Below are 23,102 nucleotides of genomic sequence, written 5' to 3' on the forward strand. Positions count from 1 at the left end.
AGCTGAGTGTCTCCAGCTCTCCTTACCTGAGTAGCTGATCACATGGTATGAATTCAGCCCTTCATTGTGAACAGGTTAGAACTCTGCTAACTTGAAATACCACTGTATCCAAGCAGCATCTTAAAGTTGCACAGAGGTGTTATTTGGTGTCGTATCCCCAACATAGGAGGGAGAGAGGAAGCTTACTCTCTCCTAAGAACTCAGCAGGAAACAAGAACCTAGACATTGCTCCAAGGATGAGAAACCTGTCAGAGACCAAGGGTATTAAACTATACACCAAGATGAAGGGAGTTATCAAAGTCACGAGTGATTAACTTATGAAATATAGTTTGCTGAGCAGGGTATCTCTGATCATGATAAAAGTGTCAAAAATAAGAATTTCCATTTTTTTAAATGGTGCATTATTTGTAGTAGTATCCTATTTCTATTTAATCAGCATGTTATATGTTACTATAACATGTTATTTGAATCTCTGTAATACTGTATTGTTACCACTCCAGCATATAAAGAAATGAGGTGTGGAAAAGTCAGGTCTTGTGGAAAAGCAGAACACACCCATGAAGATTCAGGTATTATCTCAGGATTCATCCATTCTTTTAAAGGGTCATCCATTCTTCCTGAATGACTAATTGTGCTTGCAAGCTCACTACGTCCTCATCCTGAAAAACTCTATATTAACTCCCACCTCCAGCCCCCAAATCAGACAAGTTTGCCATAGTTTGCCATTCTTAGGCGGCTCAGGAGGTGATAATGAATATAGAAGTTTTGAGCTGTAAGGAAACAGATACATCTCAAGGCCCACATAACTCATGTGTTTTCTTTGATACTCTATCCTCTGGATGCTGAGCAAGTCTCATGTTGATGACTTAGACAGAACCATGTGTGCTTCTTGTAGATCCAGGGAATGCAGTTGACTCCCAAAGAAGTCCAAGGTGGAGTAAGCTCCTTATCTGTTAGGCCTCAGAGATTGTATTCTTTAGATGCATCTTGCAAGTTGCAGCTTCACATAAAATGGTTCTAAAAATGAATCCTTTTATTCTCCTTCATTCTCAAGTGGGAGATACTTCTACTTGAGGAACTGAGGATGAGAGATTGTTAGAGCAATGCAGTTGCTTTGCCAACATCCATGAGTACTTTTCTATGGTAGGCTCTACAATTGGACTAAGAATTTTTTGTTGTCACTGTTTTTTGCCTCAAGAGGCTTTTCTAAGGAGAAGAAGATACAGACATTTACACACAACAAGGAAACTTGATGAAGTATTCATAAAGGAACAACTCCCATAGAAGTAGTGATGCTTTAGATAGGCTGAGAGGAAAGGTTAGAGATGTATGCATGTAGTAAGTATGTATATATGTGTGTATGTATGTATGTAAGTATGTATATAGGTATGTATCATGCATGGGTGAATGCATGGATTGTTGGGGAAGGAAGATAAAATGTGCTTTTGGCACATAGAACTTAAGGGAGAAAACACAATGGCTTTACAGGGAAGACACAAGAATAAAGAAGGTGATTGAAGACTAGAGAAGGTACAAAGGTCATGTTTGGCTAGAAGAGGAGCAACCAGAGGTTGAGATAAACCAATGGGTGGGGGCTTATCATGAAATACTTCATTGTTTTGAACTTCTTTTGTAGTCCCATATACTTCAAATGAGGGAGACAAGACCCCCCACCCCCCTCCCCACCTTAAGAAGATCATAGAAGTGACAGGCTAGAGTTACAGGACTCCTGGAGGATGTGAGAAGATGAGTTTTGGCCAAAAGATTTCTTTGGTTTTCTTGTCTCCTTCATTATATTTGTTGAAACTTCCTGGGGCAGCTCATAGTCACAACATTACTGCAGGTGGCTTGACTGATACAAAGAAGCAAATGACCCTAGAATAGACCACTGTCCCTTCATACAGATACTTCTAGAAGGTTCTGTAAACAACTCCAGTGGTCTCAGGGGACCTAAGGTCTTGTTAGCACACATCCCCGCTCTTCTTGTCTTATCTGCTTGCCCTGCTCTACCTGTTTTCACACCCCTGCTTTCTTGTATCACCTCCCCAGTGAACCACTCGTGCCCTTTGCTTAGTCTCTACTTTGGGGGAAGCCCAAACTAAGACAGATAAAGAATCAAGTGGGTGTTATTTTTGTTTTAAGTCAAGTGAATCTCATGCCAGATGGTCTGATCAGAGGAACAACATGGTATTCTTTGGCTCATTTAAAAAGGATGATTTTCAAGATGTTCCTGGACCTCATAGGGAAAGTGACTCAACTCCCAGAATTCCAAGTTCTTTAATTGTTATCATTCATAATGCTTTAGTCTTTCATAAGCCACAGGACTATGACAGCTCAAGCCTCACACATGTTTTAAAAGACATCTAATCCAACCGAAAACTCAGACTTAAATTGCCTCTGTAGTGTTTTTTTGTTATCTGGCCATCTCCTCTGTTCTTTTCTGTTTTGTTTTGTTTTGTTTTGTTTTGTTTTGTTTTGTTTTGTTTTGTTTTGTTTTGTTTTATAAATATCTTTTAATGAGGAACTCACTTCCTCTTGGGCAGACCATCCCATTTCTGGTTCAATGAGTATTTATTTTGCATCTACGAAGAGTTAGCCATTGGAGTTTTGAGAGAGGAATTAATCACAGTATTAATCACATGTATCTTAAAGCAGTTAAGGAACAACACAACAGTCAGATTGGCTCATGTATCAACTTGGTAAATCTGGAAGCAGGTCTTTCCTTCAAAGCCAATGGCTTTTTCTTTTTTCAATCTAGAACATAGGCCATTCCTAAAAGAAAGAAAAGCCTGTAAATTGAGCACATACCTAGCCAACTCCATGGAGGTCTAGAGTCTCTCTAGTTGATAGCTCTCATGCTCAAATAATCTAGGGAGATTTGTGAATGTGTGGTCCTTAAAGCATCATCCTGAGGCTGGAGAGATGACTCAGCTTGCTGCTTTTGCAGAGGGACAGAGTTCATCACATGCAAGCACTCACATTAGGTAACTCATAATGTCTGACATCTCCAGGTCCAGAGGTGACACCTTCATTTGGCCTCTGCAATTCCTGCATGAATTCATACACAGACATAGACACAGACACAGATAAAAATAACATTTAAAAAATTGAAACAAACAAAATATCACTTTGCTTGGTGAAGGCAGCCTCCAACCATGTCATGCTTTTAGTCTAAGAATGAGTGGAGAAAAGCTAAAGACCTGCCTATCCTATGTTAGTCTTCCCCACATCCAGTAATTGCCTTGTTCTCCTAGAATTGATGGTTATAGGGAGGAGGAAATCACTGATTCACCCTTTGTAGAGACAGTGGCACACTCAAGAGTGGGGAAGAAAGCAATTCAGACTTAAGCTGCCCCAGTACAGAACCTGGTGAGGATGCCTCAATATAGGACCTGGACGAACAAGTAGTTAACAGCCTTAGGTCTCTGGACTAGGGCACTGAATGCCATTACCAGTGTGAGTATCACAATGATACTGAACCCAGAGCTCTAGATCTAGGGACCCCTTGGAGGCCATTTTATCCAGTAGTTCTTCATGAGAGGCAGTTGTTACCCCAGGGAATGTGACAAGATTTGTAGACACAGTTATAACTTGGTAATGTGTTGCTACTAGCATCTAGTAGAGAGAGATCAGAGATCGTGATGGTTGGTCCTGTGTCAAATTGAAGCACAAACTAGAATTAACTGAGAAAGTACTCTCCTAAGATCTGGCTATAAGACATTTTTTTAATTAGCAGTTGATAGGGAAGTTCCAGTCTATTATGGGTGGTTGCATCCATTAGTTGCTGATCCTGGATTCTAGAAGAAAGCAGGCTGAACAAGCCAGTAAACCTTACCCCTCCTGGACTCCACATCAGCCTCTGCCTCCAAGTTTTTGCCCTATTTTATTTCCTGTTCTGATGTCCTTCAATGATGAACAAGGATAGGAAAGTGTAAGCCTGATAAACCCTATTCTCCCCAACTTACTTTTTGGTCATGGCATTTTCTCACATCAATAGCAACCCCAACTAAGACAGTGATGCTACTATGATCACTACTCTATATGCAGAACAGCTCTTCATGACAGAGCACTATCCAGTTCTAAGTTTCAAAAGAGCTGAGATTTCCAACCCCTTGTTGAACCAAATCTTTCCCCTCCATCTTGTAGATATAGAAACTGAGATCTCTCAGAGCTAACACAATGGCCCAAAGCTTGCATTTAGGGAGTCCTGAGCTAGATTCAAGGTGGCCTTTCCCCCAAAGCATCTCCTCTATCAGGATACCTGAGATCTCTCCCCCAAGAGATCTCATCCAGAGGAGGGAGATAAAAGTCTAGGAAGCCAATCCTGGGCTGCCAGACACAAGGTATGCCTGAAGGAAGATGCACTAGCTTGTGTGACCTGGGGAACTCTCCTTTCAGTTCCTGGGCCAATTTCCCCATCAGGAAAGCTCAGAGCTAGAGTATGTGCCAGGAGCCAAAAGAATCAGCTGCCTAGGTGGTAGGAGGGGCTGGTGAAGAGGCAGCTATGATATGAGTAGTCGTACTGTATGTTCTATGTATCAGCACATTCAACATAACAGAAATAATGTATCATGAATGTGTGCAGATCTCACAAAGACACACACATAAGCTTGTATGTGTGTGCTTATGTGCATGTAAGTAGACATACATTTGTACAGTGGATGTCTGCATAGAAGTGTATATGTGCATTCTTTGGTGTATGTACATGTTTATCATTCATACCCATGCACTTTCTCACAATAGTAGTTAAGATGCAGGGCCTAGAACCAGAGCTTAATCCCGGTCCTACCACTTTTTTGGTGCTCATCAGAGAAGCCGTTTTACCCTCTCTATGCTTCAGTCTCCTTTTTCTCCTTCATATAACTGTGATAAATACTAAATAAGTACAATAAACTGAGGTCTTTAGCATGTTGAAATTCTTAAAGCAATTATTATATCACTTACCCAGAAAATAGCAGTCTTTGAAAGTTGAGGGGATTTGAAGGGGTGTTTGATAAACTCCTCCAATTTACAAGAACTTAGGCTAGATTCAGTGCAAGCTGCTGCCTCAGGCAAGTTCATTTGACACATTTACCCTATGAAAACAGGGTAAATTTTATGGGCACAGACATTTACCTTTGATGTCAAGTCATAGGGAGAACAGAAACCTGTCTCTCACTGTATTTTGGGTAGGGAGGGGCTAATACTCCTGGGGTCTCCAGATGTGCCAGGCATCGGCTGATATGTCCATGCGGCTGGTGCTCCGTCCTGTGGTTCCATCCAGCTTACAGGCAAGAATGGTAAAACAGAAAGAGATTGCCAGCCCAAGTGGTTGCCCTCCCGTGTAAATGTTGTTTCTATCTACAGCTGCTACTCACAGAGCCCTGTCTCCCTGACCTCCTGGCACGAGGATACATATGTTTCTCCTGGATCCTTCCAGCCACCCTTCAGAAGAATACATGTGGGAATCTTTCTCAAAGCTGGCTCTGGCCCCAGATGATTATGCCTAGTGATCAAGCATAATTGGCAAGTGAAGGCACATCCATGGAGCCTAGACATGGTCTCAAGTGATAGCATCTTCATGGACTAGTCTAAGCACAAGAAGGTCTGTTACTCATAGCTCAGGATATAGGATACTAATTTTGGACATCCCCCCCCCCCGAAGTGCCTCTCCCCTCTCTCTTCTCTATCCTTCTGGCTTCCATCTTTCACCCCATCAGTTTTTCCACAGCCACAACATGCAGTTGTGACAGCTCATGACTCACAAGCTATTTCTCTGGGTGTTCATGATTAAACTTTTATTGCAGATTCTGAGACAATGGCTCTGATTGGTCCACTCCTGGCCTCATGCCAGTCCTTATCTCCATCCCTGTGGCAGAGGGGCAGGGTGTTGATTGGCTGTACCTAAATCATAGCCTGTTCTGGGCAGGTTAACTCAGGAGGGATGTGGGAAGATGCTCTTGCCACGGCAGGCCATTGTGGTTATGAAGGAAGTACTTTAGGAGGCCTGGTCGGGCATCCCATTCTTTACTAGAAAAAAGAAAAGCTCTCATAGAAGTAGGGCTGTGGCTCACTACTGAGTAACAAAATAGCCTGAGGGTTTTTATAACAGTACTTTAAGCATTCGGAGCCCACAGCTCTGCATTGAGGAGAAAGGAAACATTCTACATCTTGACCTCAGTGGGTTTTTAGAGGTGTGGTGTGGCATTCTCTTAAATAGACCAGCTCTTCATTAAGTAGCATATAGAACAGGATACACTTGTGTCTTTATCAAGCCTTTAGCTCCTTTGAGAACTGTTTTAGAAGCTCTGCTCTTCCTCATTGCCCACTAGAGTATGCCCTATTTATGAACAATAGGAAGATGAGCTCTTGGAAGCTGCAGGAACATGGACCCTAGCACCTAAACCATCTGTAGGCCAGTGGCTGATCATTGAGAATATCAGTGAGCAGAGGCCTGGCTGGTAAAAGGCATTAGTAAGGGAGGCAGACTCAAGGAAAGCTGAGGTATTCACTGAGCCAGAACCTCAGAGGAGGAGATCTTGGGTTTTCAAGGGAGAATGGCTCTTGATCCAGAGTAGGACAAAACTGCTTGCAGCTTTTTGAGATTTCTCTGAGGAAGACTATGGCCACTAAAAGTAGAAGAAGCTCATTTAGAAGTATAAATATGGAGTCTGAGAAGTCAACGCAGGGCCTCTTGAGAGTTGTCTACAGGGACAGGAGGATGTGCTGCTCCAAGAACACAAGTTGTCTGGGGTTGGTGACTCCACATCCCTCAGAAGGAATATCAGGCTCGTTAGAAATCTAGTGCCAGGAACCATTGCTGCAATACAACTGCAAGTTACAGCTGGTTTGCTTTCTGTGGAGATTGCTTTGACCATAGCAGACTATAGCTGGAATGTCTTACAGGCTGCTAATACATTTTGAGTTTTGAACATGCAAATTTACCTATAGGAAGGGAAGGCCTGGAAAATGGAAGGACAGTTCTAGTGAATTCCATCTTAGGAGAGAACATGGAAGCCAGAAGCTTCTCCTGTAAATATTCTTCACATTTTCTCAGTTCTGTGTATTGGAGCTTTAGTGAGATCTTGGCAGGAGCTCGGCAGTAGGGAGAATCAGAGCCCTCCCATCTCACATCCAAGCCCTGTTCTGGTCATCTGAGCCAGGTACAGCAGAGAGATACACAGAGTTGAAATTATCAGAGGCCAGAGGGAGCTGGGAAAATACTGAACAAATGTGGACTCACTGTGATGACCATGAACACCCCCCCCACCCTTGTCACTTTTCTTTCTTACACCTGGCCTCATCTTGTTGCTACAAACGATCAAAGTTTTTGTTGTTGTTGTTGTGTTTTTATGCTTATGAGTCTATTTTATATATTTTTTTAATCTAAGATTTTTTTTATTATTGGGTATTTATTTCATTTACATTTCCAATGCTATCCCAAAAGTCCCCCACACGCTCCCACACCCACTCCCCCACCCACCCACTCCCACCTCTTGGCCCTGGCGTGCCTCTGTACTGAGGCATATAAAGTTTGCACGACCAATGGGCCTCTCTTTCCACTGATGGCCGACTAGGCCATCTTCTGATACATATTTTGTTGTTTTTTGTTTACAAGCAGAAGCAACTAAGTCAAATTACATTTGAGAGAAAAATACCCTAGGTGATTATTGGTTCTACCCCAAAGTCCCTCTCCTCAGGAAAAAGCTATGACTGAAATATGAATTATCTAGCCTTCTCCACACTCTGTTTTGACACTTAGCACCTGTCTGATGGATGCTTCTGGTGCACAGTGAGCACACATCCCAGTGCTCCCCAAGTCTAAAATAATATTCCTGTCAAAAACTAGTGAGATGAACAGCACCTGTCTCTTCTGCTAATCCTTCAGTCCTGCAGACTGTCCTCCCTCCTGTCCCCTCCTCTCCTTTTTTATTTCTTCTCTCTCTGTCCATTTAGGGCTGTGTCTAAACCTTGTACTCATCTGTGATTCTCTTACGCTGGGCACCCAACTGGCATGTATCAGTTATCAAGCTAATGGTAGAACTAGGTGAGACTGGAGAGTGGGGACTTAGCACAGATGGAACTAAAGATCCCCCAAAAGGAAAAGACTCCTAACTAGAATTCACCCCACAACCATCCAAAAGGCATGTGATCCGTTATGCAAATAAAGAGACATGAGTCACCCAGCTTTCTTCCATAACAATGTTAAAATAGCACCATGTCTGTCAAAATAAAAAAATAAAAAATAAAATCAACAGAGGGAAAGAAAACTCATTTGGAGTTGTCATTTGCTTGCGCCATCTTGTGGCTGGATCTGTCACTCCTTTCGCTAAGTCACCTCCCAAGAACATGAAGGGCTGGACAGCTAACTGTACCCACGAAGTCATCTTCTCATGTAACCATCACATTGACCTCTGCTTAAGGTGTATCTGCTAACGTCCTTGTTAGGTTCTTGACCCAGGAAAAGTCATATGAGAAGCTGTATTGAGGGGACAGGGGCATCTATGTGACCATGATGTCTTCAAAGCTGGCTAACTTCTCTGTTCCTTTCTATTCCTGTTGCTTGCCTTCTATACGTTGGTGTGAAGCAAGTCAATGCTTTGTTTAAACTTGTTATTGAAAACATGACATTATGGAGAACTTTTTTTTCCTTCCAGTATCATTTGATGGAACCAGGTACATTTTACACATTTAAGGTAGTGAAGTAAAACTGGGTGAGTGTGACCCAGGCACACCTCAGGCACTAATTTGCTATTTTCTTCTTCTGAGCATCAGGATATCATAGCATTAGGGCGTGGTTGGGTTTCTTCTCACTTTGACAGTCTAGGTTTTTGTACTGAACTGCTATGAGCTGATGATCCTGCTCAACTCCTTGTGTTTACATATGCGGAACTATGGCTATTGAAAATCGACTTAGCTCAATCTAGCTCTTCTATAACTAATCAGATTCTTTCAGTATATTGATAGCTTGTAAATGAGGGAGGGTTGAGTTGTGTGTGTGTGTGTGTGTGAGTGCACAAGTATGCACGAGCTAGCGAACAAACCCAAGGCTTCACTCCCACTTCACATGTCCTTTACTGCTGAGCTACAAGCTACACATACACCAATGGTTTCTTGTAGCTGGCACTGGGTCAGACCTGGAGACAGAATGGGTATGTTATTATTCTATGTCCTGGTTAACAAATGAAATGTGATACATGACAGCAAAACTAAGATTAAATTCTGTGAACGTGTCACACATATAGAAAGCTAAGAAATAAATGAACATTATTATAAGCTACTTGACAGATTCTAATGTCACGAGAGGGTTATTTGAAGTGGACATGATATTTGGGACCAAGACTTACCTTCTGTGGGATCTGATAGGACGGCAGGGCCACTGCGAAGGGAGGGAAGTTGGATCAGGGTTTGGTCTGCAATAAATTAGCCAAATGCAATTCATACAAGGATCAAGAACAGGACAAACCCCAGAACTTCTGCCTAATCCCAGAACATTCTATGGCTTTCCCACACAGCAGGGACACTCTAGGCAGTAGGGCCTGCCAGATTCTCATGCAAATACTATTCATTACACTCATAAAACATTTATTTCTAACAGCTTTTATGCAAATTAGAAAACCTCTGGTGTAAATTTACCCAGAGAAATCTGAAGTGCTAAGTAGCCACCTCTGAAGGTGCTGATTCCCCATCAGAACAGTTCAGGCCCAGCTTCTTTATCTACCCAGCCTTGCTTCCTGCTTATCAGTTCACTTCCCTCTAGGTGTGAATTAGTTAAATTATAGGAACAGTCTTTTATAGTGTATTTTTCCCATTTATTTATTTATTTATTTATTTATTTATTTATTTATTTATTTATCTATTTGCTTTACGTCCAGTTTGCAGCCCTCCTCTCTCCTCCCAGAACCACTCTCACACAGCCCCTTCCTCTTTCCTCATCCCCGACCCCTGCCCCTACTCCACACTTAAATCTCTGAAAAGGAGCGGATTGCCCCTAGGTCCAACCCACTCTGACACCTCAAGTCACTGCAAAACTAAGTACATCCTCTGCCACTGAGGCCAGACAGGACAGCCCAGTTAGGAGAACAGGATCCACAGGCAGGCAACAGAGTTAGTGTAAGCCTCCCCCTACACACATACACACACACACACACACACCTGCTCCAGTTGATGGGGGACCTGCAGGAAGACCAAACTGCACTTCTGCTACATATGTTCTAGGTAGAGGAGTGGCTAAATCCAGGGTTCTTTGGTTGGTAGTTCAGTCTCTAGGAGCCTCCAAGGGTCTAGGTTAGTCAATTCTGTTGGTCTTCTTCTGGAGTTCCTATTCTCTCCTGGTTCCTCAATCCTTCCCCTAACTCTTACACAAGACTGTCTACTGTTTGGCTGTGAGTCTCTGCATCTATTTTCATCAGCTGCTAGGTGGAACCTCTCAGAGGACAATTATGCTAGGTTCTTGTCTGCAATCCTAGCAGAGTTTCACTAATAGTTTCATTCTTGCACATGGGATGGATCTTAAATTGGATCAGTCATTGGCTGGCCATTCCTTTAGTCTCTGTTCTATCTTTGTTCCTGCACTTCTTGAAAGCAAGAACAAATTTTGGGCCAAAGGTTTTGTAGATTGGTTGGTATGCTTATCCCTCTATTGGGTGTCCTACCTGGTCGTCATTTCATGTTCCATATGTCCCACTGTTAGGTGTCTTAGCTAGAGTCACCCTCATAGACTTCCTAATGCCTCTCCCAATCCCAGGTCCCTAGTAAGTCCTAGCAATGCCCTCTGGCATATTATTTCAGTGTAAATTGAAATACAGAAGTGTAACATGGGCTCGGGGAACTGTCAAATCGCTCGCTACCTTGGAGTTACAACAAAGTCTATTTCTCTCATCTAAAATAAGGATGTTGTCTTTCCTCCTTTTTCCAGGATAACTCTCGTACAGCCTTTGTAGTCTCAGCCTGAGTCATTCCTTCTCATTAGGAGTATCTTTGGCTTGACCATTTAAGTAAATGAGGCTTCAACTGTTCTCTGCTCCATTTGACCTGCTCCTTTTCCTCATTGCATTTGTCAGTGTTGCCTATTTTGTTGTTTAACTGGTTGTTTTTAACCTTCCTTGCTCCTTCCACATTTGAGAAGGGAATACAGCCCTGTTTATGCTCAGATTCCCAGCATGGGAGCATCATCTGTTCTAAGGGTAAAGAACAGAACAAACAAATGCAGTTTTGCTCTACTGCACTGTGGGGTAGGATGTGTAGGAAAAGGGGCTTACCAGGCTCTTGAAAACCTTGATGAATGAAAGCAAAGCAGGAACTTGGCAGGATTTCACTATTTGTTGGTAGCAAGTTAGTTGAAGAACCCAGGCTTGTTACTTCATAGCTTCTCTGTGCAGCATATTTTCCTACTGAGAATCATGGCATCTGGGAGCAAAATGGATCTTTCTAACACTCAGTTCAGCAGCATATAGTTCATCATTTACAGGCCCCAGAGAGATACCTTATAAGTGTGTACCAGCTCATGCAGAGCAATGGATGGAGAAACCAGAACTCAGAGCTTCTGCCTTAAAAGGTTCAATTCAATCATGCATAAACAAAGTATGTGCCTGTGTACCATCCCCCACATTAGCTTAGGCAGCTTTATGCTTTTCTCCTCTCCCTCTCAAAGAGCTCTACTTGGAACAATCAGCTTCAATAGAGGATTCTTGGTTCCTCTCTAGGCTCTGGCTTATCAGAGACCTGTGGCTTCTTGGTAGAAATTTGCCTTCCAGCCTGGGGCCTCCTCGAGACTGGTCTAGACAGATATGGAAGAGTGGCCTCAAAGGATTTGAAGTTGAATGTTAGTTGCTGTTGATCTTTAGATGGCAATGAGACGTTATTAGTTGACTTTCAAAGCCAGTTAAAGAGGCAGTGAAGCAAGCTGTAGCTACAGTGCTGAGGAACAGAAAGGGCTCTGGTCTTTGCTCCTGCTGAGAGTATATCACCATCTCCTGTTACCCAGGGCTTCTCAGAAGATGCCTGAGTCATCATAACCTTTGCAAATGCTCCCACCTCCACCTATCGAGGCTCCAGTTCAACTTGAAGAGCTTGGCACTTTCTCAGTGAGATGATGTTGACATGAACAGAGGCCACAAGAAAGACAGTTGGAGATGCCAGTGTGGAAATGCTGCTCTTCCTTTTTGGGGGGATCAAGAGATCAGAACAGGGTAGCAACATGGCTTAGGGTTCTTGACTCACTGGCAGAGTAGACTCATGGATCCTTTGTGATAGGGATAGCAGGACTAGAGATGGTCACAGCCATTACAGCCATTACTGCTGTTGTCATCCTTAGTCAAAATCACTGTCATCATCCAGCTGCAGCAACAGCAGCAACAACATTATCACCATCATCGTCATTACAGTCAACATCAGCATCTCCATTATTATTCCCATCAGTGTTATCATCATAGCTGAATCGTCATGACCGTTACCATCATCACTGTCATTACCATCACTACCATTTTATCACCATCAGAACCACCTTCAGCAACAAAACATCCCAACTCTATTGTCACAATCCATTATAATTATTACCACCCAGCACGCTCAGCATTGACACCATTCTATTGCCACCACTGTCTTTGTTACTGTTGGTACAAGCTATTTAATGGGTTCTTATATGCCATGTTCTGTACTAATGAGCTCATTTTCCCACTCCATGCCATATGTCTTGCATTTCAGAGTCACAGAAGGGCAGGATAAATGTAAAACCCATCTCTCATCTGGAAAGGGTCAAGACAAGATCCACTCTCGAAATTTCCTTACCTCAATGGATCATCACTCTATGTAAGACTTTTTTCTTTGCAAGGTTTATCACAATTATAATCAAATAGCTACTCCTGTAGTTACTACACCAGACTGGTTTTAGCAGTGAGTGAGGGCTCCCTTATTTATGAATCTCTAGTGCCTTGCTGAAATTGCCTACCTGTGGATTCTCAGTACCCACAGATTTCTGGAAAAAATTCCTAGGTCATCATCAAAACACATCATGATCCTAAGAACCCTCACATGTGGATGGAATAGATTCAGTGGAGGATATAAGAGGGGTGATGGGACATATGCAGCCACTGCAGAGATACCAGGAAAATGCTCTTTACTCTATTGTGCAAAGATCTAACTTTGGCAATGCTTTAAAAGTGACACATTTAGCTCTACATGAGAGGTATGCTAGGGAATAGTTACTGAGCTTACAGAACTCTAGAAACTAAAGATTTCCTTACAACTTACATGGGTGCCATAGATGGGATTTGAGTGCTTTATGGGGAAACATTTTTCTTCTTGGATATCTTTCACAGAATCCCTTGTTCGAGTATTTAAGTTATGGTCCCATAGAACCCTGGACTGCCTGCCAGATCACCTGTCTGCATAGGCCAATACTGAGTGACAACAAGCCTCATGTAACCACAGTGAATTTGTGCAACGTCACAGCATATCTTTCCCTGGTCAGCCACAATCTCCAGACTATAGAAAGAAATAGCTTGGCTGAAATTCGCATTTCATTTCCTGTCTTCTTGTTGAGAAGATTGGACACAGATAGGCCTTTTATTGCTGGACAGAAAAGAAACTGTGACATCAGGGACAGAACACTGTTGAAGATTGAGATATCCACAAGCTAAGGCATCCAGGACACCAGGTAGCATCTATTCTTGGATGTCACCTCTAGTGAAAAGAGGATCTTGGCAGGCAGTAGCTTTAGTTTTAAGACTATCTAGTTTAAGAATATCTAGTTTTAAGAGTTATTTACTTTTTACGAGCTTCCTGTATAAGTCACACTTTGATCCTCCTGTTTTGACCATTCAGGGTGAGCTTTGGGCTATTTCCTATGACAGCTAATGTCATTGTCATCTTGGCTTGATTTGAAATCATGTAGGAGACACTGCTGGGTGTGTCTGTGAGAGTATTTCCATAGAAGTTTAGGAGGAATCACCCTGAATATGGCCAATACAATTCCATTGGCGAGGGTTTCAGGGTAAATGGGAAGGAAAGTCTGGCAAGCACGACCATTCATCTTTCTCTGTGGCTTAAACATGACAAGCCACCTCACTCTCCCACCACCACGTCTTCCTATATGCTCAAACCGTGAGCCCAAATAAACCCTTTGTTCTTAACTTGCTTTGTCACAACAATGAGAAAAGTAATAGAGCATCTTACATCTTTATCTACCTGTACAAGCTATGGGTCTACTACTACAGCCCAAGCTGATAGAAAACTTTTCTGGATGCATCCCCCTACCCTACCCCCACCCCAGCTTGGTGTTGAGGGTATAGATTATGCAAACTGCAACGTGAACTTCTAAACACAACTCGAAGAAGGCATTTAGTGTGATGTTGTTTCCAGAATATGGAGTACTGAGTAGTCTTTTAAAAAGGCTGATGCATAAAAAGAATGAGTAAATGTTATGATGACTGAATCACTGATTAAATGAAACAAAGAGAGCCATCACCTCCATTGAATACAATTGCACATCATTAGAGTGAGAAGGGTACCTGAAATGAAAAAGCAGGGCAGTCCAAGCCATAATCATGTTGCCATATCAGCAGGTTGGATGGACACCCTGTTTGCACTGCTGTAGGCTTAGCAGGCTCAGACAGAGAGGTCAGCTTGAAGATAAAGTCTGCAGTACTCTGCACATTTGCCTTGCAGAAGTACCTGTGATGCCTGTTAATTGGAAGAGTACCTGCTCATGGCTCCACACCCATAATCCCAGTCCACAGGATTACACCCACACTGGGATGGACCCCTGTACACTCTTACTTCTTTGGACATGTGTTTATTCAGTCATTTATTTTAGTCATTTATTCATTAATCAAATTTCCACAATAGGAATGATGAGAGCTCCTAGACAAAAATGGCCATATGACACACACACACACACACACACACACGAGATTGTGACCCACAGTGAAAAGCCTGTGGGCTTGGCAGGCACAGAAAGGAGTCACATGAGGAGAGGAGACCTTGGAACTAAAGTACTTGAGATGGACAGAATTTGCCTTCTGCTCACAAATGTACAGTATTGCTATAAATCCATTGGCACCATACTGTGTTTCAGGCCTGCACTAAATAGGTAGACTCTGCTTCTAAAATAGTTGAAAGAGAGTCAAATGTGACAAAATTTGGCAATAAATCTGGATATGATGAGGAGATAAGGTACCAGCTCATGAATAAAACTAGATAAAAATCTGTGTTCAAGTCATTTAGTCATGTTCAGATTGTTTATGTCTGTACACTAAGAGCTACTTTACCACTTTCTTTGTAAAATGAGCATGAAGAAGCAAAAAAGCATTTCTATTCTGATTTTGAAGTTAGTTGTCTGGCAGAAACAAACACAAACACCCATGGGGCACTTGGGAATAATGAAATAAGACTGGACATAAAAGGAAGAGAAGGGCAAAGAATAACAAAGAAGAGGAAGGTTTGCAGGGGGCTGGCAAACTCTAGTTTCTTTAAAGGGAGCAACTGCTATTCCTAACTTCTGCCAGTGGGGAGGGGCATAGTATAATCAGACTTGGTTTGTCACAAGACAAGGACTTGATGTGAACTTCCCCCAAGTTTTAAAATGCCTTGTCAGCCAAATACAAGAAGCCCTGGATCTGCCTGAGGGCCGCCCACTGGCCAGCGCTGTGCAGTTCCCCTGTCTCCTTTCTGATACAACACTACAGAAGGAGAAAAATCTGGAACAATTCATTGGCAGTTTCTGTGATGACAACAGGAGCAGTGGTCCTTCAAAAACATGTCAAGAGATGGGGACAAGGTCAGGTTTTTATCATGAATGAGAAGTGGAATTATATCAGTGTTTGAAACTAATTAAATTGTGAGGTAAAGAGGCAAGGAATATGAGAGCATAGAGCAGGGTGTGTTGAAAAGATGGTAAAGTCTTGTCCATTTGAATTTATGAATGACTTGTGTTTTACTTTCTTTTCCTATTGCTGCAGTAAAATACTTTGACAGAAGCGACTTTATGGAGAAACAGTTTATTTGGCACACAATTATGTTATAGTGTGTCATGAGGGAGAGCCAAGAAATCACCAACTTGATGGACCTAGTCATATATTGCACAAAGTCATGATCAGAGGGTAATGAATTAATGTGTGCATGCTTGTGCTCACTTTTCCTAGTTTTATACAGTTCAATATCTTTTGCCTAGGGATTAGTGCCACCCACAATAGGCAGGTCCTTCCAACTCAATGCAGTCAAGATAATCCTCCACAGATATGCCACAGGCCACTGCCATCCATAAAAATCTGTCACTGAGAATCAGGTGATTCTATAGTATGTAAAATAGACCATTAAAACCAACTATTACAGTGAGTAACAACTGAATTTGGAAAGAAGCGATGACAGAGCAAGGAAGCAGAGCATTCCTGATGAGGTTCACTAGAGTTTTGCTTCAACATGCCCACAATGGAATGGGCCACTGTACCCAATTTAGTTTACAGCTCTGTACATTTATGAATTAATTTATTTTTTTTCCATTCATTCATTTACTCGTTTATTCATCAGCTTTCCATGCTAGGAATGAGGAAAAAGCATTCAGACAAAAAGACAATTTGGGGATGCAGCAAGAGCAGAAAAGATGAAGTTTCATCTTTTTACTCTCTGGTACAATCTGAAGAAAGAGCAACAAAGCATAGGAGAAGACACAGGAGGTCTAGGAGAAGAGAACGGGCATGAGAAGAAGCCCTTAGGGTTGAAGCCCTTGAGATGAAGAGAATTTGCCTTCAGTTCAAGAAGAGCTGTAATTCTTCTTACTTTGTAGTTGAAACAGACCAAATGTGCTGCCTTCCCAATGTTGTCCCCTCCATTGAGCTATACCAGTGGCTTTTGACTAAGGTTACTTCGACAAAAATACCAAGCTCTGGAAAAGAAGACCTTTCCTGCTATGTTTGATGGTTTGGCTGGCAGAGCCGTCTCTCTCTCTCCTTTGTATTCCTCCTAGACAGAGCTGTGTAGTGGAAGTTTCTTGGCTGGCAGGAATGTTCCATGTCTTCTCTATCCAATATGGTAACTAACCATCAGATACTCCCGATGATTGAGCTCCATGAAATGGGGAGTAATTAATTTAAATTTTATAATGGAATATGGATTGTGGCTACTTTATTGAAGGACAGCATCTGACCCAGGTCCTGGCACATTGCACTGCAGGTCCTCAGTGCAGATACAATGAGGGAAACCTTTTATCAATGCTCAAAATTGATACTTCTCCTTAAAAGAGTCCCCAACCAGCAGGCAAACCAAGCATCTTGGAATCTGTGGAGACAAATTACATTGTCTGTCATCTGGATCCAAAACAAAAAACTCACTTTGTTTGGATTTCTGGGACACCAGGGAGATCTTCTGGGTTGCCCAGTTTGAAATCCTGGTGTCCATGGATGAAACGCTCAGTTGGTGAATGAAGGAGAAACTGTGAAAGAGGACTTACATCGTAGACAACTATTTTTGTTGTTTTACAAACCTAAGCCTTTCATATCTGTAAAAGCCCTGTTCAGAGTTTGTCCTGCCCTTCACTTTATTTACAAAAGTCACATTGAGACCCACAAAGAAGAACCTCGTGCAAGCCACGTGGCTTCTTGATTAATGGTAGGACCAGGGCTTGAGCCCAGATCCCTCAAGTTTGCTGTCTCCCATCATGTTACAGGGGCTTTATAATGTTGGAAGAGGAGCTTATTTTACTATGGTTCAGAATATTTACTGGGCTCACCCTGCAGCTGGACCCCATTGTCTCTTTCCTGGCCCCTGCAGATGTTCTCTGGGTTCAGCAGAGGTTTCCACTCTCCCTGCTCCCATGATAAGCCCCCAGGAAGGGAAGGTTCTTGGAGAAGCTTGGGAGCTCTCTTTGCTACGAGGTTGCAGCTGTTCTCTTTTGTCCTGAGTCACTGTTTCTTCTGGAATCAGCTCCCTCCATGGCTGCCTACTGGCAGGAACAACTCGATTTTTCTGTGTCAATATCCTCTCAACAGGAAAGGTCATTTGTTGACAAATACTTTGTATACTCCTGTGCGCTCAAATAAGAAGGCTGGGCTAGCCAGTGAAGCTTGGGGTGACTCTGGGTTTTCCACTAATAAACCCTAACATCAATAACACAGAAGTGAGCAGCTCACAGGTGGAAAAGCTATTCCTACAGAGCACTGTGTGCTGTATAGCTACCCAGCAACCTCTGGGTAAGCGCCACAAATCCCTCAGCTTTAGATCCCTCAGAGGGCGTGCAGTTCTCTACACCCACACAGGCAAGAGTATGAGCAGGACTTTGCATTACTTGTGTGTGATCTTGATGCCTTCTCTATATCCCTGATCTCCTACCTATTGTAGAATGCCTTCTTTCTAGGCAATAAGAAGAATTATTGTGGAGGAGAGCTGTAAAGGAGTGTCCCCTGCCCCCTGCTCAGCACAGCAGAGATCTTTAGTAAATCTGAAAGGACGAGATATTGTAGAAGATGAGTTTCTCTAACCCCCTGGCTCTCTAGGCCTCACCACTCAAAGCTTCCCTTTACCCAGATCATCTCAACATAGCCTCAGACTACTTCCATCTTCACTGTCTTGGATTGATTTTTAAAAGATATTCAGCTAAGATTCTGACATGAATTTTATGAGCTTTTTCTCCTGGTAAGTGCTTTTTGCAAAGCTCATTTTTATTCTGTCAATCTTCTAAGCGCAGCCTTCTAGCATAGAATCAGCCTCCACTTCGTCAGAGCAGTGTAAATTAAGTATTTTGTATGTGCCAGACATGAGCCTAAACACATCAGTTACTAACCTCACCACAGTTGATCCTGAATGCCTTTACCTATCGCATCTGGGTTTGCTCTGTGACTACCTAACTGCAAGGCCAGCTGACTTCAAGACCTCTGTGGAGACTTATGCACCCTGGGGACAATGCTTTGTTTGAAGAAATGTGTTGGTTGACCAATGTGTGTCTTCTGGGCTCAGCCCACCCTCCATGATGTAGCTCTAACCATACAATCTTTATACCTAAAATCTGTTTATCCACTGGATGTTCTCTGGATGGGTATTCAGAGTCTTCCTACATTGGAATTACATGTGAATTCAATGAGAAATACTAGCTTTTAAAATTCCCTTATAAAGTAGAAAATAGGGGTAGTCTACATTTTTCACAGGCAGAAATGCAATGGGAACTTCTTTCTTTTTGCAAGCATCGAGTGTGGAATGCATTTCAATCTCACTTGAAGTTTTATGGCCAGATAGTTGTGTAACCCTATACATTGTCAAATCTGCATGTGATCATTTTAGAGAGATGGCGCTATGGGTTGTGCCTGAGTCTTACATGATGTAATAGGTGATAGGATTAATGGCTGTGAGATGGGATAGTGAACTGGAGGGTAAGCCCCATAAGCCACTAGGGATAGAAAGTGCTAACATTTCTGGGCTAGATGACATTTAGATGGCCAGAGAGAAGGTAATTGGGACAGTGTACTCAGCTTCAGAAACTGGCTCATGGCTTTGGGGTTCCCATTACAGGGCACATGGTAATTGTCCTTCCCTGGATGTCCCTTAGTTGCTGCTCTCTCAGTTCCTCAAGTGTAAAAAGGGGTGATGAGTAATATATCCTATGGATAATGTACAGAAAGCAGGAAGCATGCCCAGTGTGGAGTAGGTGGTTAGCAAGTGTTTAAGATGCTAGGTGCTGAATTTGTAACTTGGGAAAGACCATGTTGACTGAAAGATAGGGGGCAGTATGACAAGTGGGACAGACAAAAGCAGCAGTAGAGTGGAGTCTGCCCTGTGACCTGGGATAGATGGTGAGCAAGCAACAGTGTGGCTGTAGGCAAAGAAGTCAACGGTTTGAAATCTGGAAACAGCAATAGGATTACAGAAAGTATAACCAGTATATAGTGAAGAGAATCATGCCTTGCCGAAGAGTATTGTGACAATCACAGTAGGCAGTGACCTCGAGAATCCAAGTGAAGACTGTGCTTTAATTACTATGCTGCCTGGATTAGACATTTCCAAGTTATAAACACTGTCACATGACTCACTTCTTCAGATTGCATGATCGACAATCCCAGAATTTGCAGTGAAAGCATAGTGTACAGTCCTTTGTGAAACAGTTGTAACCAGGTGTTAGGACCCATAGAAATGTTCTCCCATATTGATCTTTCTTTATGTTTCTTGGAAATTGATTTGAGGAAGGAGTTTGATTTTATACAAGGTTCCTGTGACATTGTAACAGCAAAGACTATTGAAATAACCCAAGTCACAAAATGAGAAACTGTAGATTAGCTATATCTGTCTCCACTGCTGCTCCACTTTGAGAATTTTCAAGGTGCTGCATTCATGGATATAGTGTTATGTGGTTGTTGGTTCTGCATTTCCAAAAAGTACAAAGTAGGGAAAAGCTTGTGTTATTGTGCTTAGGAGGAAAAACAAAAATCAAGGTGCACAATAGCATATTCTGCGAATCATCCAACCATGTCTATACCTAGAAAATCTACACATGCAAAATGCATGAAATGCTAACATAGCCAGTTAAAGGTAGTGAGACTTTCAGTAATGCGTAGTTTTCTTTCTTCTCTGTATTTCTGTTTTCTATGCTATTTATAGTGAGAAGGAATTACATTTACAAAGGAAACAGATCCTCTGAAGTGTTGACTTCTACTTTTCCTGAGATACTTTCTCCTGATTTTGCAGTTATGGAGAAGGCAAAATCTGACTGATATCATATTAATAAGGCCAGGAAATCTGAAAATATTTCACCCAAACTTGTTTCTTTTCTTATACTCCCTCCTTCTGGACATTTTTATTGAGCCATAGGTTAACTCATACTACCAGGGCTCAGAGAAGTGAATGGAAAGGCTAGCTGGGTCTCAAGTCATGAGAAGTTGAGAAACTGCTCAAACCTTACTTTAAATGTGACAGAAACCTCTTTACAAAGAGATGTTCTTATCAGGACACCATGGTAGATGTCTATAATTAAAACCTTTTCTTATAAGGAATAGACAATCTGTTCTTTTATTTATCATCAGTTCAGTTCATCATCAGTCTGTCTATCCACTCATCCACTCACTCATCCATCTATCCATCCATCCATCCATCCATTCATCCATACATCCATCCACCTACTCATCCATCCATACATCCATCCATCTTTCCATGAACTCCTTCATCCATAGATGGACCACCTGTATCCTATCCATCTATCTATCCACCCACCCACCCATCCGATGTCCTCTCATTGTGAATAAGTGCTGGCTTCAAAGATGACCATATGACTTTCAAACACTCCTGGTGCTTATCAGAAAGGCTTCTTGAAGGAGTTGGGTGAGATAAGGAAGATGAAGGAAATTCCTATTGAAGGCACATCTTGAGGAAAGGCTTGTGGTGATAAACAAGACAATTGGTCCAATGGCTTGACCCTCAGGTCCCGTGATGAGATGCTGAGCTGCGCTGTGAAAAGAAAAAGATAAAAAAGACTCCAAGAACAAACTTGAAAAGTACAGCCAGTACTGAAAAATAAAAACAATAGATAGACCAGCAACTTCTGACCCCTTAATACAAGGATTAAACCATCATCCCTTTTGGTTCAAGAAGATTAGAACCAGATCCCATGAAGTGAGGAATGGGTTACTTTCACAAGAGGGGTAGAATATGTATGTTGAAGAGCAGGAACAGTCTGTATTCTAACATAAAATATTTTGTTGGTCAGCGTTCCTGATCCTCTGCCCTGAGACCTGGAGCAATCACCTTGGGTAGTCTTGGGTGATGTCCAACCTCACCCAAATATCAGAGTCAACTGACCATGAACTAAGAATCTTATTTTAAGATTCTTTGGGCTTGGCAGTGGTGGTGCATGCCTTTAATCCCAGCACTTGGGAGGGAGAGGCAGGTAGATTTCTGAGTTTGAGGCCAGCCTGGTCTACAGAGTTCCAGGACAGCCAAGACGACACAGAAAAACCCTGGCCGAAAAAGAGAAAGAAAGAAAGAAAGAAAGAAAGAAAGAAAGAAAGAAAGAAAGAAAGAAAGAAAGAAAGAAAGAAAGAAAGAAAGAAAGAAAGAAAGAAAGAAAAATTCTTTGGGGTTGGGGGTGGTTTACAGGTTGTATAGAAACAGAAGCAGCTGAACACAAGTAGCTGTCAACAATAAACTTTAGTTGTGTGGTTGGTTTTATAGTCAGTAAGCAGAGGAAGGAAACATAGCCTGAGACACTTCTGCTCCTTCTCCCCTCTCCCTTTCCTTGTTTCTTCACTTCTTCATCTGGCAAAATATGTATACAGGTTAATATGTTACTTATTAAAGGACCAGGTGAGAAGCATTGGACAAGACCAGTATAGCATTATAGAAGAGAGTGCAGAATTATGAGACACAGACACTGTAGACATAAGTGCAGACTTGTGGCTTCCTGGATAGGTTGAAGTCCACAAAGTTCATAGCATAGGCATATGTGAATTTTGAGGTACACAGTATACTCCTTAACACCATTCAGCCTTCTCCTTTGCTGCTGTAAAAGATGAAGCCCTGAGTAGGGGAGGGTCTGTTCTGGAGTCTAGAGGAATCCAGTTCTCCTAGCCTCACTGCCCTTTCCAGTTCACCCACAGGAGGATGCTTGTCCAAATCCATATTTGCCCCTCACATTAGCAGATCTCCTGTTCTGCTGCTCCAATGGCACTCTTCATCATGTGCACCTGCAAGGCCTCGGGGACAAAGTGGAGAGGCAGCCAGCCAGTGTGTGGTGTGGCTCTACCTACTCCAAAGTTCCAATGAGCTGCAAGCAGCAATCCTAGAACAGTGGGAGTGAGGCCAGGGAACATGTTGCCCTCATTCTTGATTTTTTTTTTAATTTAACTAGGACAGTGGATGCAGAATTGTCTCTGGGAAGCCTCTTGCTCTGCTTTCCAAATAGCAAAACTGAAAGTAGACCAAAATTGTGGGAGAAATGGAAAGACCTTGTAGGTAAAGGCAGCAGCTGGGACCCAGAAGCCTCCTAGCATCTAGCTTTATTCCACCAAAATGGTTGTGATACTTTCAATATGTTTGTCCACCCTGTGATGGCTTAAGGATGTGAAGAATTTAACTTAATACATAGAACTAGAGAGATAGCTCAGGGATAAAGAATATTGCTGCTCTTTCGGAAAATCTCGGTTTGTTTC

At 42.3% G+C, this 23,102-nt stretch overlaps 1 protein-coding gene across 1 annotated transcript in view; it reads left to right on the forward strand.

The window, feature by feature from the left end:
• Kcnq3 (potassium voltage-gated channel subfamily Q member 3) overlaps window positions 1-23,102 on the forward strand; it is a 284,191-nt gene that overhangs the window by 106,513 nt on the left and 154,576 nt on the right. The window lies entirely within an intron of this gene.

This window comes from Mus caroli, unplaced genomic scaffold, assembly GCF_978045245.1.
Source record: "Mus caroli unplaced genomic scaffold, Mus_caroli_1 scaffold_16, whole genome shotgun sequence".
Lineage (NCBI taxonomy): Eukaryota > Metazoa > Chordata > Mammalia > Rodentia > Muridae > Mus > Mus caroli.